Source organism: Melopsittacus undulatus, chromosome 4 (assembly GCF_012275295.1).
Source record: "Melopsittacus undulatus isolate bMelUnd1 chromosome 4, bMelUnd1.mat.Z, whole genome shotgun sequence".
In the NCBI taxonomy this organism is placed as follows: Eukaryota; Metazoa; Chordata; class Aves; order Psittaciformes; family Psittaculidae; genus Melopsittacus; species Melopsittacus undulatus.
In genome coordinates this window covers 77,832,803-77,851,138 of record NC_047530.1, presented here as the reverse complement: position 1 = coordinate 77,851,138, position 18,336 = coordinate 77,832,803, and the positions used below count along the sequence as shown (strand labels likewise).

The 18,336-nt window shown below is 38.3% G+C and overlaps 1 pseudogene; it reads right to left on the bottom strand.

Moving 5' to 3' along the window:
- The window catches only part of LOC106023561 (von Willebrand factor D and EGF domain-containing protein-like), a 185,163-nt pseudogene that overhangs the window by 102,841 nt on the left and 63,986 nt on the right, over positions 1-18,336 (bottom strand).

Sequence of the window (18,336 nt, the reverse complement as noted above, 5' to 3'; positions counted from 1 at the left end):
ATTAGTGGTAGCAGTAGTGATTTGTGTTATACCTTAATTGCTGGATTGGTTTTATCTCAATCCGTGGGAGTTGTATTCCTCCAGTTCTCCTCCCCATCCTTCCAGGAGTGGGGAGGTGGGGGGGGAAAAAAGGGGTGTGTGGGAGACTGAGGTGGGGTTTTAAACCACGACATTCAGTTATTCAGAGAACCATAACTCTTTCTCTTTCTCAGCCTGCTGCAGGCAAGGCATCCCATCTGCTACTAAGGAGCTAAAAACTGCCCAGGTTTTCTGTAACCCACCTGGATTTAATTTTGCCAGTTGGTTGAGGCTTCAAAGAAGCTTTTGTGAGACCTCGGTTTGCAGAGATATACAGTGACTGGCTGCTGGAAGCTGTTACCTTGCATAGAAAAGAAAGTGACTTAACTCGGCTCAAAACATCAGCCTGAAAAATCATGGGAGCCACAGGGGAGCCAGCTCCTGCACTGTGCAGGATTGGCTGTTGATCAAATTGGGATGCAGCATGCACTGTGGCCTGATCAGGGATCATGTTTGTTGCTGCACAGTTCCTACACATTCCCATTCATATCAGGGAAGGATTCAGTTTCATGTCCTGGGTATGTCACGATTTGTTGTGCTGACACTTACATGAGGTGTAAATGAAAATAGAGATTCCTTGCTAAGATTATTCTAGTAATAAAAGAATAATTATACAACATTCAGTTGCAGAATGAAATGACAGCTTGCTTCCTGCCTTTTCTTTATTCTATAATTAACAGATATTCAATTACTGCTTTACTAATATCTGTTCCAAGCAATCACAAGAACAGCCAAGCACAGGCACTCCCTGCATCATTCTGGCTCTACTGTGGACCTGTCTTCATTCAAAACATTTCCTGGCAACAAATCTTAATAACAACTCTAAGATAAGATTATCTTCTTGGTCATAATTTATGGCTCTTCTCCTCACAAAACCCCTTGGTACAGCCTGTTTTTATTCTTCCAGTGACTTCACTGGATTAGTGTGGATAAGTGATACTCATGCAAAGCATCTTGTGGCCATACATTTTTTAGGCAAATACTTTAAATTATACCAAATGTGCATTTGCAACCCATTTTCATGGCTTTTGGGGGCTATCTCTATCTGAATAATATTGCCTTACCTTTCCTCTCTAAAACTACATTATTCTGCTACCTCTGATCTTTCCTTGAATATTTATAACATAAGCTCTGCAAAGTAATTTGCTTTATGCAATACAGTTGGGTAGCACCTAGCATAAACAGAGAGTGGACTGCCGTACTGCAGAGAGTAACAATACTAGCATTCTGCTGTGTCTCTGAGTAGTTTCCAGAGCTATTTGTTTTGTTTTACAGTTTGTAAACTAACACTTCAACCAGCTTCTTCCCTTCATCTTGTTTTTTGGTACATTTCCCTGCAGGCACTCTTGTGGCTTCAGATAGATATTTTTGTAAGTGACTTCATTAGCAATTCAGAAATATTAATCTCACATCCTTAAAGGACAACAACAACAAAAGTACTCAAATATCCACATACTGTTATTTTTCTCCCTCCGTAGGACTTCAGGATTTTGACATGTGGTGATGCTTCACTTCTGATGGCTAACTCTCCCAGAAATGACCACTGCAGGTGTCCAGCACCACGGTGTCACCCCCTTCTCATGCAGCCACACCACAATTGCAGGCAGTGGCAGAGCAGTGGACTCCACAATCCCACTACTGAATGTGCACTTCAAATGCCCTTGACACACTCTGGCACAAAAGGAAGGTGACGATTTTATAGTTATTGTAGTGCCTAAAGAGCAACAAATTAAAAAACAGGACTTAGAGACCCAGTACATCCACCTGTGATGGGTGTTTGTTGGTACTGTACAGCAGCACTCCTTAATCAGACCAGGGTAGTGGCTGGCCTTGAAGGAGGGAAAATCAACCCAAGGGGAAGTGTTTCTCCAGCACTGTAACCAAAGGAATGCTGTCGCAGTTATTACCTGGAAGTACATAAGAATTCATGTGAAAAGTGGGTAGCTGTTTCCTAGCTGCTTCTATGGCAATGGGAATGGATAAAAAGGATATATATTTGATAAAAAGCAAATGGGAATAAGTCCCTGCCTCCAGGCCTTAATAAATATGTTTTGGTGCTAACCAAATGGTTTACAGCATGATATTTTTCAAAGCAAAATCAGTGTTCAGATAGCCTCTTCTGTGACTAATCACTAACTTTTACAAGACTGAGTGTGGCTAGGTGAATACTTCATATGAAAAACTGGGATTCTACTGAAAACCTGTTAAAATGAAGTTGGTTCCTCCCCTCAGAACTTTCCCGTAAGCATGACTTTTACTCTAAATGGATTGGCAATCAGCACAGTGCAGTGTGTTGAACAATTTGAGACTTTTATCTCTCTTTACAGAAAGTCCTTGCTCCATCTGAGTAAGCAGAATAACTTTAACTTTGAAAGAGCTTGCCCTCTGCACGAAACAAGTAAAACTCATTCCACTTACAACGCTTCAGGTTTTCTTCACAGGGATCTGTGAGAGGATCTTCCTCTGCTTGTTCTTTGTTTTCTTATTCCAAAAGCTTGCCTTATTCTTACTCTGTTTTATTCCAATGTTATGTATAAAAGTGAAGAAAACAATAACTTTATACTTTGTATATGTTTGGAGTTTTCTTCTCACAAACCATCTTTAAAAACGATGCTTCTACTTCCTTTTAAGGCATTGCATTTAGGTTTAAACATGATTTCTCTGAAATTAAGTCATATGGAAGCTAAGCTATAAGCTTATAATCATAGGCATTATTATTTTCTTCAATAAAAAAATAAAATTTAAAAAGGAATATATAAAATACCACAACTAAATAACAGGATTATTTTTAAGCATGGCCATACAAGCATCAATATTTTTTCAGTCTGTTAGTGTTTCCTATACAGAGGAACAAATGGCTCAAGAACCACATTTTTGTTAGCATGTATATATCTGCATTTTGTTTCTCTTCAGATTAAAAGCCATAGAAAGCTATGTAGCTTAAAACACAGTAAGACTTCAAACTCCAGCTAATTTTCTCTGCTAGAAAATACATCTGACTTTATCTTTCATCTTAGAAAACTTAGTGAAGTTGGCCATAAACCAATGAGATTCTGAATGATTCTGTCTCATCTTATTTTCTAATCAGGTACATAGATTCTAAGTACACTGAGCAGATCCTGTTGCTAAGATTGATTAGAACTAAGGACAACATAAAAGAAAAGATAATCTCCTTTAACATCAAGTACTAGCTCCATTTAGACATCTTCACAAGAGGGACAGAGGAGACAGGATATTTTATGAGAATCACCTTCCATGGTTTCCTTCAAACAGGGGGAACTTGGAGAGGGGTTTAGAGAGGTTGATGAAAAATAATGCCTCAAAATGGTTGTAGCCAGACTAATCAACTGTATGTGGTAAATAAAACTGTATTAACATATGCATATAAATATCATTGCTATTATGGGAGCTATTTACTGCTTAATAAGCACTGACACCCCATCCAACTTTCCTGTAAGTCACTTATTGTCCTTCAATTAAGTCATGGCATAGATTGCATAGTGGTTAATGAATCAGCAATGTGTCTAAATTGAAGTTTTCAATTTACTTGAATAGATAATTGCAGTCAGGTAAAATTTTGTGATGTTTAAACATCTGTAATTCTCATAATGATTCTTTGGAGAACATTTGAGAAATTGCTTGTGGCATTAAAAGCATGAAGTAGAGTTACTGGATTTTTTGCACAAGGGAGCTCTGTGTATTGTTTGTGAGCCAGGTACCACTACTTTTATCTGAATTGGCCTCCACAGTTCACTTCGTCATCCTGCTTCACTAATGGTCTGAAGCAATAGATATACTGGGAGGAAAGGAATCACTTCCCTGTCTGTGTCTGGGTTGTTTTTTAAGGGATGCAGAAAGTTTTTGTCCTAGCATGAAGTCATGGCTCAAATTGTGCTCTTAATGCAAGAATTATAAAATACTCCTAAATCTTTGGTTTTGACAGAGAGATGTTATAGGAATTAATTCAGTTGGTTTATTGTAAGAGAGTGACAGAAAGTGATAGAAATATATATAAACAATTGCTACTAGTAGTGTTAGGTTAACTAACACAATGGGCTTAGTATTCACAGAATCACAGAATCATTAGGTTTGGAAGGGTCCCCTGGAGATCATCTAGTCCAACCCCCAGCCAAGGCAGGACCTAGAACAGGTTGCACAGGGACATGTCCACGTGGGTTTTGAATGCCTTCAGAGAGGGAGACTCTACAACCTCCCTGGATAGCCTGTTCCAGTGCTCTGCCACCTTCAACGTAAAGAACTTCATGTTGAGGAAGCTCCACTTCATCTTTTTGTTAGTTCAGTTATTAATGTTGCTGCTCCTAAAGATTTTCCACCACAATTCTGGCACCAAAAAAATTAATTTGTTGACATGTCCCTCCAGGCTTCCTCTTTCCTTGCTTGTAAGATTTATTTTATCCTAGTTGTGATCCTAGGAAGTGTTGGGTGATGCTGGAGGATGTTCTCTGGTTTCAGAGTGCTCACCACTAAAGAACGAATGATGTTGTTCTTGGGGACCAAAGCTGTTGGTTTGCATTCAGTCACTAGATGCTTCAGGATATATAAACTTCTACAGACTACCAAAAAGAACAGCACCACTGTCAATGTCCTGGGTTCAGCAGCAGCAGTCATTTTTCTCCTTCTTAGTAGCTGATGCAACGCTGTGGTTTTGACTTTCAGCCTGGGAACAGCACTGATAACACCGATGTTTTTAGTTACTGCTCAAATGTTTAGACTGACCAAGGACTTTCTGAGTCTTATTCTCTGCCAGGGAGGGGGGGAAGCCGGGAGGAAGGAGAGACAGGACACCTGACCCAGGCTAGCCAAAGAGGTATTCCATACCATAGCATGTCATGCCTGGGATGTAACTGAGAGTTACCCGGAAGGGCTAGGGGACTGCAGGGTGGGACTTGGTCATACTGGGTGGGGTGAGTTATCAGTCAGCAGTTGGTGAGGTGTAGTATTCTCTTCCCTTGTTATTTCCTTTATCATTATTGTTATTGGTGGCAGCAGCAGTGATTTGTGTTATACCTTAGTTACTGGACTGTTCTTATCTCAACCTGTGGGAATTGCATTCTTTTGATTCTCCTCCCCATCCCTCCGGGAGCAGGGGGAGGGCAAGAAGGGAGGGGGTGAGAAAGAGACTGCATGGCTGACTGGGTTTAAACCATGACAGTCAGGGATGCTTATGTCCAGAACTCAGTTGCAGGTTACTACAATAAATGCCATTAAAGCCAACCAGAAGTGTGAAGCTGTGCAAGCTGAGGGATTTTGTGATTGAAGAGGAAATGGTGCTGTTACCCCTGTGATAATATTGATGGATGGATAAGCATCAGTGTTTGAAAAATCTGCTAACCCTTTTTCCTTTGTAAGGTAAAATGCAAAATAACATGAATGATACATGTAGTTCACCAATGAAGAAATATTTCCCTTTTTATATTTTGCCTTAAAAGGATTTTCTGCATATTTAATTTTAAGCTAGTACTTCATGTTTAAGAATCTACAATTTATGGCATGAAAAGCTTTTCTATTTATAATGTGCCATAACTTGTAATGAGTGCTATACTTCTGCTTTACCAGGCTTTCACATTTGTTTAATTTAGAAGGTACTTTGCTGTAAAAGGAAGTGCTCTCTCTGGACTTTAGCTGGTATAATTAACACTATTTCACATCTATGCTCCAATATGCACAAATTGATTCTGCTTACACTGTAAAATATGACACAATCTTCTTTGATTTTCAGTCACTTCCTTTGGTCAAAAAGGAAGATTACATGATAAATATTTCTATACAAATATATTAGCAGGAGGCATACCAAAGAGGAGTGTTATTGTTAGAAGTGGGAGTTAGGTATTTCAGTTATGTAGTGAATAGCTACCTATGTCAGGTGCAATGTGAGCTCAGTATGTCCAACTATAAACTGTTGAAAACATCACTATAGAAGTTACAAAATGAAATACTGCAAAATGTCACAAACAACCTATATACTAGAAGTGACCATTTCAGTAAGAAAATTTTACTACAAAAAAAAAAGTTTCAGTATTTCGATTTCCATGAAATTTTAACATTTTCTAACCAATTGGCTAAAGAAATTACTCTAATAAATCTTTTTAAATCAAGTTAAATTTTAAATTTTGAATGTTTTTCATTTAAATTTTGGAAACCAATAAAGGTTTCAGTTTTCTGTTTTCATGTTTGATTTGATCTTGGTTTTTCCATATTGTGTATTTTTCCTTCTCTTTGCAAGCAGGAGTATGTTTGTGTGCATTCCTGTTTGCATAGAAAACACTCCTACTGTTTTACTGTTGGCAATGGCTCCCACATTTGACCTTCTTTTGCTTTTCATGTGACAGTCCTTCAGTGGACCATCCCAAGGACTCAGGTGGAAAGGGTGCAGAACAGACAAGTGATCGCCACCTACCCACAGCAGCTCTGCCTACATTTTGATCTCAAGAGTCTGGTGGATTCTTGTGAGCTGACCTACAGGATTTCTAGTGGAATAAATGGATTTCCTTAGGTTATATTGTTTGATGGATGTTCTGCTGTTGATTCAGAAGCAGTTTTGATAGTTTATTAAGCTTTCTTTGCTGCCTTCCTTGTAGCCATACAGAGGTGGGTAGTCTGCTGTTCTCTTCAGTTCTCTTTGACTAATTGTGGATGTTTCTTTTCTTTCCTGCCTAATGTTGTCACCTAAGCCTTTGTCTACAGTTCACTTACAGTTGATATAGCGCCAGCTGACCAAGACCTGATGCTGTAATCATCCTCTCAGCCTATTGCTACATAGTCCCTAGGAGAAATTTCTCTTAGCTTTTTCTCTTCTCTTGCTTCATTGTTTGTAACCTGCAGATCAGTCTCCTTTTGATACTTCTTTGTTATGGAGGGACACTCATATAATTTCTTACTTAAGCCCACAAGATTTTTGTACAGCTCTTCACATCACCTAATACACGTCATTTCAAACATGATATCCCACCATGTACCCTTTTATGATCAAAAGGGAATGCTTCGGTTCCTTACTTCTGTGTCAACCTTTGTCTTTAGGATATAGGTTTTGTATCAGGACAGAACCAAGACTTGCATTCCCCACTCCTTAAATACAGAGCTTTAAAGTAATTTGCTAATGTATTAACATTTTTTTGAATAGGCAGACAGAGAAACCACTTAACTGATGTATAATAGGGTGGCATAATCATTACAATAATTGAAAGAGAAATTATTTACAATAATAAATGGGAATATAAGTAGGAGTAATGCGACTGTGAAATTATGAGTAAGAAACTTGGCTGAATATCAAGAAGTGATATATCTTATTAAAATAACCTAGTTATTGAGATGGCTGAAGCCACATCAGGTTGGCTTTTTTAAAGCTACACTGGACAAAGCAGTGATGAATGTCTGTCCACAAGGCAAATGTCATCAGGGGGCAAGCTATCCTGTTTTTTTTTTCTGTTTCAAGGCTGTGTAACTCTGAGGCAGGATGCCACAGAAGGATGGGCTTTTCCAAACTCCCTGTGCTCAAACAGAATTGCAAATTGCTTAGAACCATAGAATCATAGAATAGTAGAATGGTTAGGGTTGGAAAGGACCTTAAGATCATCCAGTTCCAACCCCCCTGACATGGGCACGTACACCTCACACTAGAGAGCATTTCCTGAGTTATCAATAACAGGGTAGCAAAATAAGTTATTCAAATAAAATAGTTTTATTTTACTTCAGACCTTTTCCCCCATGGAAACTATGTATAAATATGCTACATGGCTGAGAGCCTTTCCCCATTTCAAGAAGCAATTTGCAATAATTCATGACTTCCTAAACACAACAACCTGGCAGATTACTGTCCATTCTCAGCCATAAACCAGAAGGGAATAGTTTAGAATATAAATGTGTAGAGAGTTTTGAAAGAATATTCTAATCTCGTTTAATATCCCAGAGTTGAAATAATTGTAGATATATGAGGCATGGGAATGACTGTGCACCTCTTGTAGCTCTTCTGCCTCTTCTATACATTGAGCAGCCAAACTTGCAGGAAACAAGTGCCTGCCCACATTATAAAATTATCTTCAGCAAAGCAGAAGGGAAACTGGAAAGTCCTAGATGTGCAGAGCTAATCTCCTAGCTGAGACTACCCAGTTTAGGTGAAATCTTTATTTGAGGCAGATGCACAACCTTTAATGGAGGCACAGCCTTTCTTACTTAACATTTCATAGACCCATTTCTCCAGATTTGATGTAATTTCAGATGCTACCTCCAGAGCATCCTGGACTGAAATTGGGGCATTAGTATATCAAAATTCTAACATCACACCTGCCAAGCACATGTGGATGCTGTGTGCCTAAAGTCATCTGTGCCATTAAGAGGTTAATGGTGGAATGACAAACCCAGAATGCGTTCTGAAATGCTAGCAACTTTGATTCAGACATGCTAGATGCAAACTTTAAACACTTTCTGTTATGTTAAATAGCTGGGGTAAACAGATTCATGAATGATTAGGGAAGTTAACTGAAGAAAAGTTCTCTACAGTACAGACTGTCAAATACAAAGATACTACCTTTGGCTTATTAAGTCTTTATCGGTCGGTAATAATTATACTGCTGGCCAGTACAGGAGGACATACAACTTTATTTCTGCTCTGATATTTGCCACTTATCATCTCTGGACTTCTATCTGAGGCAGTACGGCCAACTTTATGGGTTTTTTTGGTTGTGATTATGACTGTCAACTCTATGCAGAGATGCAGCTGTGTATAAACCAGCTCTGGAAGTAGAAGAATGCAACAGTTATCTTTGGGCTGAAGGACTTTGCATCAGGTGTTACTGAACTGCTGAGAAGGACCAGGCTGTCCCTGGGTGCTGTGCTGCTACAGGGACCTAATGGCTCACTGGTGTGGAACTGGGGCATCACTGTCATGATGTCACATGGTGTAGAAACCCTCTTGACATCATTAATGATGGTTCTGTTTGAAGAACATTTTTGAATCTGACCTTTGTCTTGTAAAAATTATTCAGACTCAAAACCATTTCCACTTCAAGATTAATCCATTTCTAGTTCTTTTGTTAAAAACAGTATAAACAGCTTGTAGGAAACCATATAAGTTGTTGAAGCACTACACTACTCACTGTAAGCAAAGTAGTACAACATTCTTTTGTTATTCTAATATAAACCCAAATGCATGCTACATCCAGAAACTGAAAACTCCGTAACTGAGCCAGATTATTTTGAAGAGGAATTCTCACCATCCATCAAATGTGATAATGTGTGGATCAGTGAAAGAGTAGCAGTTCCCTGTTGGGAGGTCTCGAACTGTGACCTAGTTAAAATGAAATGTGTAATGAATACAATCTACACAGTGGTTTTTCTTCATTATTGTTCCTCACAAAACATTAGGGTCAGGATTCATGTGTCAAGTACAAACTGAAGTCTGACTTCTAAAACATGATTGTGAATGGGTACAAGATAGGCTTTGCTTTCAAACAACGGAGTTTAATCACATGCAGTAAGGGAGTACAAAGTGCTCCTATTCCACCTGATGTAATGCTCTTTCTTTATCTAGTAAAAAGTGAGGCTTTTTTATTAAAACTTTTTGCTAAGTAGATTATTCATGAAAATTATCAAGAGAACACTCATTAAACTGAACTAATTTTAGTGCTTGAAGTATGGTTTAAGATATGCTGTAATTGAGTAGCATTAGCATATTTTAGTAGGAGTCATGTCCTGTCCCCTAATTTGACCTTAGATTTCTTGATACAGCATCTGAATGGTGGATTCATATGTTTGATATGCAGGTTATTAGTGGGGTAGTGGTGATGAGGCCCCTAATCCGTACACTGGAGCTGTATGTTTTTGACACATGAATAAAAAAGGAAAGGATCTGCTACAGCAAGACAAAAAGATCAAAGATCAACTACAGCAACAGAGATCTTCAGCTGCATCAGCTCTTGGTTACTTGGGCACAAGCTGGGTCCCACACAAGGTCTTAAGTCCTGGCACCCTTCAAGAATATATGCCTATGAAAGCCAGATTTAAGGCTACTCCTTTTGAAGCTGCAATACGTGAATCTCAGGCACTGCTGGGCATTGCAACATCTACTCAAGATGGTGGGCTTTTTTTCATGGCTGAGTACTCTACTATCCAGTTCTCAGAAATGGAAGACTGGGTTGTGTAGTGGTTTGTGATATTAAGAGCTCCCAGTCATACTGGTGGGCGTGATGAAGTGTTATGATTTTCCCATATCTCGCCTGCCAGGGCTGTTAATTCTTTGTTCACTCTTTGCCCATGAGAAGTCCAGAGGTGCAATTCAGTTAGTTTTACTACGATTCACAGAGCAGGGAAGAAGAATGGCTGCTATATCCTTGTGCAGTCTTTCAGTGACAAAGCAGACCTTAGCTTTTAGGAACATTTGTGAAGTCAAATAAATGACTAAGAGGGTGAAGATAGAACCACATTTCCTGATAAAATTCTTCACCTGTGGCAATACATTATCTTGTATTTCAAAATGCCCCTTAACAACTCACAAAGACACTGCTTAGACACCCACCAGTGTCTGGCACACCAAACTATTAGAGTGATGGTCTTGAGGACTAAAAACCTCTTTGAACAGCATTTCGATCTGAGGTCAACTGTATAATTTGTATCTACAGTGTGATATAAAGGAGTGTCTCAGAATTTTTCCATTCTTTCCATGGCCACAAACTTCCTAAGTAAAACCTTTGTACAAGCAAATCCATGTGGCATTTTCTGTTTTGCTCTTTTCTTGCACGATTCCAGGAGTGTATGCAAGTCCTAAGTATAGGCAGTATTACTTTGCTGAAGAAATCTGCTTTATCATCTGTCTGAACTTCTCAGGATGTTTTTCTCACCATTTCTGTTCAATTTGCAGATAAATCAAAAGTATTTGAACAAGTCTGAAGGACTAAAGATTAAGTGGATTTTTCCTTGATATGTTGCAGCAACTGCGTTACATTAAGGCCTCTAATTAACCACAAAACAGCAACATAGAAATGGGGAGGAGGAAACGTAGTGTCTATTAAGCTTCCATAGATCAAGTTTTAACTGAGATAGATGGAATTTATTATTAAAATTGATTAATCCAATTTCATACTTGCTACATTTTCATATTTTAATGAACGCATTTGTAACAGCAAGAAAAAATGTGGGGATGTGAGTGCACTACACTGAATTAGCTGCGAGTGCACTACACTGAGTTAGCTGCAATTTCTGATTTAAGAATCCTAAAATGTTTTAAAGAAGCCTGTGATGGAGAGGAAAGGATATAGTCCCATGCTAGACATTTTACTTTGAAGACAAAAATTCTTTTTGGTCCTGTTTAATCTCATTTTCTCATGAGCGAATCCACAAAAATTAGGGCAATGAAATTATATATTTCACTGGGGGGTTTTCCTTTGGTTACTTAATATATACCAGCTTGGATGTGCCACTGCTCTGAGAAATATAGCTGAGTCAAATCTGTGCTCTGGTTTGTTCTTTCAGGCAGTGGGATTATGGCTCTCAAACCTCCCAGCCAAGGCCCTAAAACAATTTCACAGACATTAGGCTGGTAGCGGCTCACGAGGCTACTTTGGCCAGGTTTTCTGCAGGACAAGCATGGCGTTTCTCCCTGATTGCTTCTTCTTATTGTTATTTTAGATATGTTGAACAGGAATAAACGAAGAGATGGAGCAGCCACATGTGTTGCCGGGGTGTCCCGGTGAATCCAGGCAGTCACAAATTGAACACAGCTCTATTGAGTTCCATTCTCCTTTCTCATTACCAGTGTACTGCTTTTTGTCTGCTTTTCATAAACTGTTCTCTAAACCCTTGGTTTTCCCTCTCCTTCTTTCTTGAAAAGGTGTTAATTTGCTAACTTAGATTCTCCCTCTCTCCTCTTCCAGCATATGCCTGGTTACATCTATAATCCACCTAGTGTTTTAACTGATGTGCTCACTAATAATCCAACCTAAATCTGTTGAAGCACAAGTCTATATAATATTTTCATTTTCTTGGTTTATAAAGAGGCTGTTTTGGTTTACTCTCCTGACAGCTGCCCCCAGATATTTATATGGTTCAGGTTTATCAGCATCTCATTTTCTTTGATACTAATCCTCCCACTTAAATTCGACATGTTTTCCAAATTATTTTAGGACCCGACCTTCACATCACTGGGTGTGTAAGCCCTCCAGAGCAAATCCCTCCATCCGACTGGCTCAGCTCTGATGTGGCTCATGCGGTTCCCATCCTGAGCAAAGTCTGTCACAGCTGTCACTGTCAGCGTGGCAGCTGCACAGCTGATTTCTGAGCAGGGCATTCGCAGCAGATCCACCTGGCATGATGAAAGGGTGATGTTTGGAAAGCCCAGTAACTGGCTATCTAAAATGAACAGTTGCCCATTCCCTCTTTACCATCCAACACAAATGTTTCCTATTCCAGGACACACATGCCTTGAAACCAGATGGGGTTTGCATGAAGACAGTTGTGACAGACTCAGTCTGGCATCCCTCTGCACATTTTTCTGTCCTTTTTTTTTCTTTTTGCATGCAGTAGACAGTTTACTAAAACTCAGTGGTGCTTTTCTTTCCACAGGTGCTCGTATTTCTGGAATGACAGTCTTATCTTTATGGGTCCATGCCCAGGGAATGAAGATGAGTAGTTCTCATGACAAAGAAAGAGATGAACCCATGTTTCTGTGAAACATTAATCTTTCACTAGCTTTGTTATGAGGAGTAATTTAATTTAAAATAAACAGAATTTTGATCTGGAAAGGTAGCAGTTCTTGAGTCAGATTTTAGTAAACTTTGGATCCATGACAGGAAGGCAGATGCAGCAGATTTGTATTTGTATTTTTGGAATAGTTAGCTATGGTACTTCGCTTTCCAATCTGTAAAATGATGGTAATTTTATTTCTGTCATTTGCAGAGGCATTGCGAGGATAAATTCACTACAAGAATGTGGAAAAGTAATAGGCTATGATGGTATTGGCTATGTATCTCTGATGGATAGGGATGTGATGGGTCATGACAAAATTAATATGGAAATTGCAATGGCATCCCAAGTCAATTATGCAGATCTGCTTCTGCATGTCTTATATTTCCTAAAGGGACTTCTTCTAGCAGCAAGACTGGTAGCGTCCACTTCTTTTGGGTCTTGACCCTTCATCCTGAGGTCTCAGGTAAAGGACAAACCTGGATTTTTATCTCCATAGATGTGTTTTTATTTTACAAACACTGAATTATGATAGCATTGGGTTCTGAGCCATCTGCATTTTACAGTGTGTATGTGCTGCTCAAGAAGCCACCACTTCATGAATCCTTTGTTGGGTAAAAACTTAAATTGTGACCCTACTGAAGGTAGTCAGATTCTTGCTGCTGATTTCAGGACTGCCAGCATTTTTGATGAGTTTTTAGTTTTCTGTCCCAGGCAGCTGATAAGATTAAAGTTCTAGAAATGGTGGCAATGTAATTGATCTGATATGAAAATAAGTGATTATCATAATATTTTCCCCATTTGTAGTATTGCTTAATAATTTATAGGAGATGGCATTCATGTACTTTAAGATGCTATTTCTAACATAGAATCATAAAATCATAGAATAGTTAGGGTTGGAAAGGACCTTAAGATCATCTAGTCCCAACCCCCCTGCCATGGGCAGGGACACCTCACACTAAACCATATCACCCAAGTCTCTGTCCAGCCTGGCCTTGAACACTGCCAGGGATGGAGCATTCACAACTTCCTTGAGCAACCTGTTCCAGTACCTCACCACCCTAACAGTAAAGAATTTCTTTCTTATATCCAATCTAAACTTCCCCTGTTTAAGTTTTAACCCATTGCATTTTATTCCTTATGGAAAATAATAATAAAATATAATAAAAGTTAATGCTGTAGAGTTCTATAGGAACTGAATAAAAACCCTACAAATGTTAATATATTATCGCTAGTATCAAGTCCTTAAAAGGCTGCCTCACATTTTATAGAAAAGTCCTGGCTCATTTTCAAGGTTCTTGATTCAATGAAATTGGAGGTTTCCATGAGGAACAGTTATTGCCAATACAGCCCCGTGAGTTGTTCTCTCAACCCAGAACAAAAGTTTAAAATCAAAGAAAATCATCTTGTCAACACACTAATGATAAACTTAACAGAAGCTGAACTCCAATGTCTCTACTGTGCCTTGACATTCATTATGATATTGTCTGAACTTGGAGAGATATTTCTGTGCTTGTAATTAGCTTTCTTATCACTTATTCCCTACATAATTAGCACAACGTTATTTTATGGATTCAGTCAGACAAGGAGCTTGTCAGTTAATTTATCTGGTATAAACAAATCTCAGCTAAAATAGATTTTATTTTCAGTTTCTAGCACTGTGGCCAACCTTGCTTTTTTCAGAAGCCCACAGTGTGCTTTAGATAAACTAATAGACCCTAAAGACAATAAGGGCACAAACTAAACATGCAGTTACGCAAACACTAGCAACAGATACTCAACCTTAAGTATATATAGGTATCTCAGTTAATCATAAATGACCCAAGTGTCACCCAGGGAGACAGGCTCAGGATGGAGCAATCAAGAGCTAGACCTGGTTATCAGTTCCAGTTGCAGAAACAAGTTGATTTCCACTTCAGCAACAACTTCATTCAAAGATTAGTTAACTAGCGGATTTGTGCCTCTATCCTTTCACCTATAGGCACACATCAAGCCCATTGACAGCTCAAAAACAAAGCTGCTTCTGTGGGTCTTGCCTCCCCTCTTTCTTCCAGTCACGTGCACAATGTGGGGCTGGAGAAGACCCTGGCAAGGGGTCAGCCTTAGTTTCAGTGTGATCAATTGAACTTAGTCTCCCCCACTTGAGAACTCCTGGACTATGCATTCATTGCCAGAGAAAAAGTGAGTTAAAAAAAATTACTTTGGCAGTTTATGTGACTAATTCTTACTTGATCCTCATAAATGGTAGGTGCCTAAGTTGCTTGGAGTCTATGGGGACTGGAGATGTGTCTCTCTCCCCCGCACCCCAGCACCAGCCTGTGCTTTCAGCTACTCGATATCTAAGAAAATCTGTTCACATGAGCTCAGCGGATGTTTGCCTGATGGACCAGCAGAAACTCTCAGCCAAGAGCAGTATGTAGAACAGAGCAGCACTGAGCCATGGATAAATGCAAAGTACTTCATGTATGAGAGCCAGCACAGCTGCTGGAACCATAAGGTGCCGTTCAGTTTAAGATCATTGTGTTATGATATCATTTGAATTATTTTTTTCTTCTGTCTAAGGCCCTGGCTGATAGTGGGGAGAGAAAGGAGAGGGATTTAAAAAAGGAAAAATATCAGGAACTACCTAGGTTTTGCCAAACATTTTTTTGAGCTGGCTTTTTGTGGATAGAGAAACTGTTGCTGTAATCCTATCTCAAAATGTTTTTCTCATTGAGTCACCTATGAAAAAGAAATAAATATCTATTTAGAAGTACGGTTTGGTGGTTTATTTACTGCAAATGGAAAGTAAATATTTATATGTCCCCTTGGTTAGGCATGATATTCCAGCAGATTAACCTGAGGAAAGCATTTACTGATTAAAAGGGCAAGAATTTTGTAAGTGACATTGTCAATGTTTTCAAATTAAAAAAAAATACCTTTAGAAAGAGGATAATATATAAGCATAAGAATGATGGTTTTCTTCTGTGTTAAGTTAGAGAAAAACTGTAAGCCAGCAAAAGAAGGAAAGAAGGCTTCAGTTCACATTTACTGAATAATAAATCTGCAAGTGAGCTTCTTATTGATAATTAATGAAATTATTCTACCTAAGATCACTGCGGCTACAAAAACTTAAAATGGAATTTTATATTCCTGGAATTTAAAATAAGTTCTCCCACTCACAGTTGTTTCATCCATAAATTTCAATGGACTAAGGTTCAGGTTTCTGCTAGTCAGACTTTTTTTTTCCTTTTTTCCCCTAGAAAACCTGCATGTTATTATCATCTATTTTATTTTGCAATGAAATATATGATCTAGCTTGTTGATTTTATGGCTTCTCATCTCATAATTTCTGGCTTCTCATCTCATAATTTCTATTAGAATTCAATAAATGCAGGGGAAAGTAAGCACATTGATTCAATCCCAATATATAAAACTCTTACCCAAATCCTCAATACTTAGCTGCAGAATAATTTTAGAGGAGTTGCCATGCTCTGGACAGACAAAGAGTACAGTACTCAGAATGGTCAAAACATGTTCTTTGCCATCCTTTGCAATTTGTAATGATTCTGGTAAAAACTGGAAATAAGAAAATAGTTTTTAGATAATTTTAGCAGATTAATTAGAAAATACTGATATTTATGAAATTGTGAGTGGTTTTAATCAATTCTGAAAATATAGAATTGCTTGTAAAATAATAATCATTGTAATAACCCTCATAATAATAATTTTCACAATAATGATATTTTGCTTTATAAGGTGAAATTGTTAAAATAGCTGGCAATTAAGAAAATGTTTGCAGTTGTCATACATAGTGTCTAATTGCTTCTGTACTCTGCTCCAGGTGCAAAGTGAGTGCAATTTTTGCCCTACTCCTCTTCTTTGCTATGGCAGGAAGATGCGTTTCTCGGTACATAATACATTACAGCTTCGTTGTCTCATGTGCTGGGGAGAGAGTTCAGGTTGTGCCATTTTTGTCTGTCTGTTCTCCTGGGACAAGAGTAGAAACAGCACTTGGGGTTACTCAGAAATGGGAATTTCCATTCCCTGGGAAATTCTGACATTTCCAAGAAACCTGAAACTATTCTTCAAACATCAGACAGAAAGAGCTGCCAGATTTTTCAAACACCATTCGTGGAGGCATGAATCGTAGATGCTCAGATGATCTCAACATCTCCTGGACTGCCAGAGTGACAGTGTAAATCCTTGAGTGGGATTAGACCTGAGTTTTGCACTCAGTCTGAATTTATCTGCAGCATTGTAAGTGCCTGCCCATAGAAATTAATTTTTATTTTCACTTTTGAACTATGACAAATCATCTGTGTAGGTGTGCCGTCCTGTAATACCATAATATAACATAAATATAACCGGCAGAGTACTTTGGTGTATATATACTAGAAGATACAAGTTAGATACAATTAGTGTCCACCTGCACATGGTGCTGATCAGTGTTCTAGGGTGTTTTACAAACAGACTAAAAGCCATTTTGTCAAAGTAAACATGAAAGCAGCACTGGTTATGATAATCAGGGCTTAAGTTTCTGTGTCTTGTTTTTCAAAGCATGTCTGATAATGTATACATTCCCTAAGGATATGCCAAGTCAGTAAATCAAGGCTATTGGAGTTACCTTAATCCCGGCATAGAAACCTTTGCTCTCCTCCAGCAATGACAGCTGCTCAGCAGTATTCCTCATAAGAGCGGTGACAGTGCAAAAGACCTATGATAAATAAACAACATATGCTATGCCTTTCCTTGAAGAAAATTCATATAATTATACATCTTTCTGTTGATCAGAATTATGAAGCTTTTTTTCCTACTGTTGAAATATATTTGAGATGTTTAGGCTTTAACAATACTTTTACATAAACTTGGAGATTTGGAAGAATTTTTGATGCAAAGAAACGTGGTTTCTGTCTTAACAGTTAATAACACTGAATGCTTACAGTGTGTTTTCTTCTGCAGTTTTCCAAGCATCTTGGTTAGTGATATTAACTCATTTTAATTAGGGAGAAATACATTGTTCATGGACATTACTGTCAGGATAAGAACATTAGCCCTTGGGACTTCAGTCTGTCCAATGGATCAAATATCCTTTCTCTGTACTATATTTGTAAACAGGGTTTTTTTTTAGTTTAAATTAGTTTGACAGTCATCCAGTCATAGAAACTGTGTCAGCAATATAAGAAGCTGCTTTTTTTTTGTTTTTTTTTACTGCATTATAAAAGATGATGCAGATGTGCCTACAGCGTTTGTATTGTAAGAAAATAATATACTAAAAAATTCCCCTAACCAAAAAACTCCACCAAACACAATGTACCAGACCATTTATGTTTTATTCCTAGCACAGTCATGCAACCTTCATCTCTGTTGAGCCTGCACACCATCTGCCATCTTAAAGTTTCATTGGTTTCAGGAAACCCAAGCTGCTAACATAATTTCTAGGATCATAAGATTAAACTACAGAAATTTTCCTTAAAGCAAATGACAACAGGCTCTGAAACTAGTTCAGAATCTTTTTTGGGGGAAGCTTGTCTCAGAAATGGAGTAACAGATTGTAATATACTAAACCAATTCCAAATAGTCAGA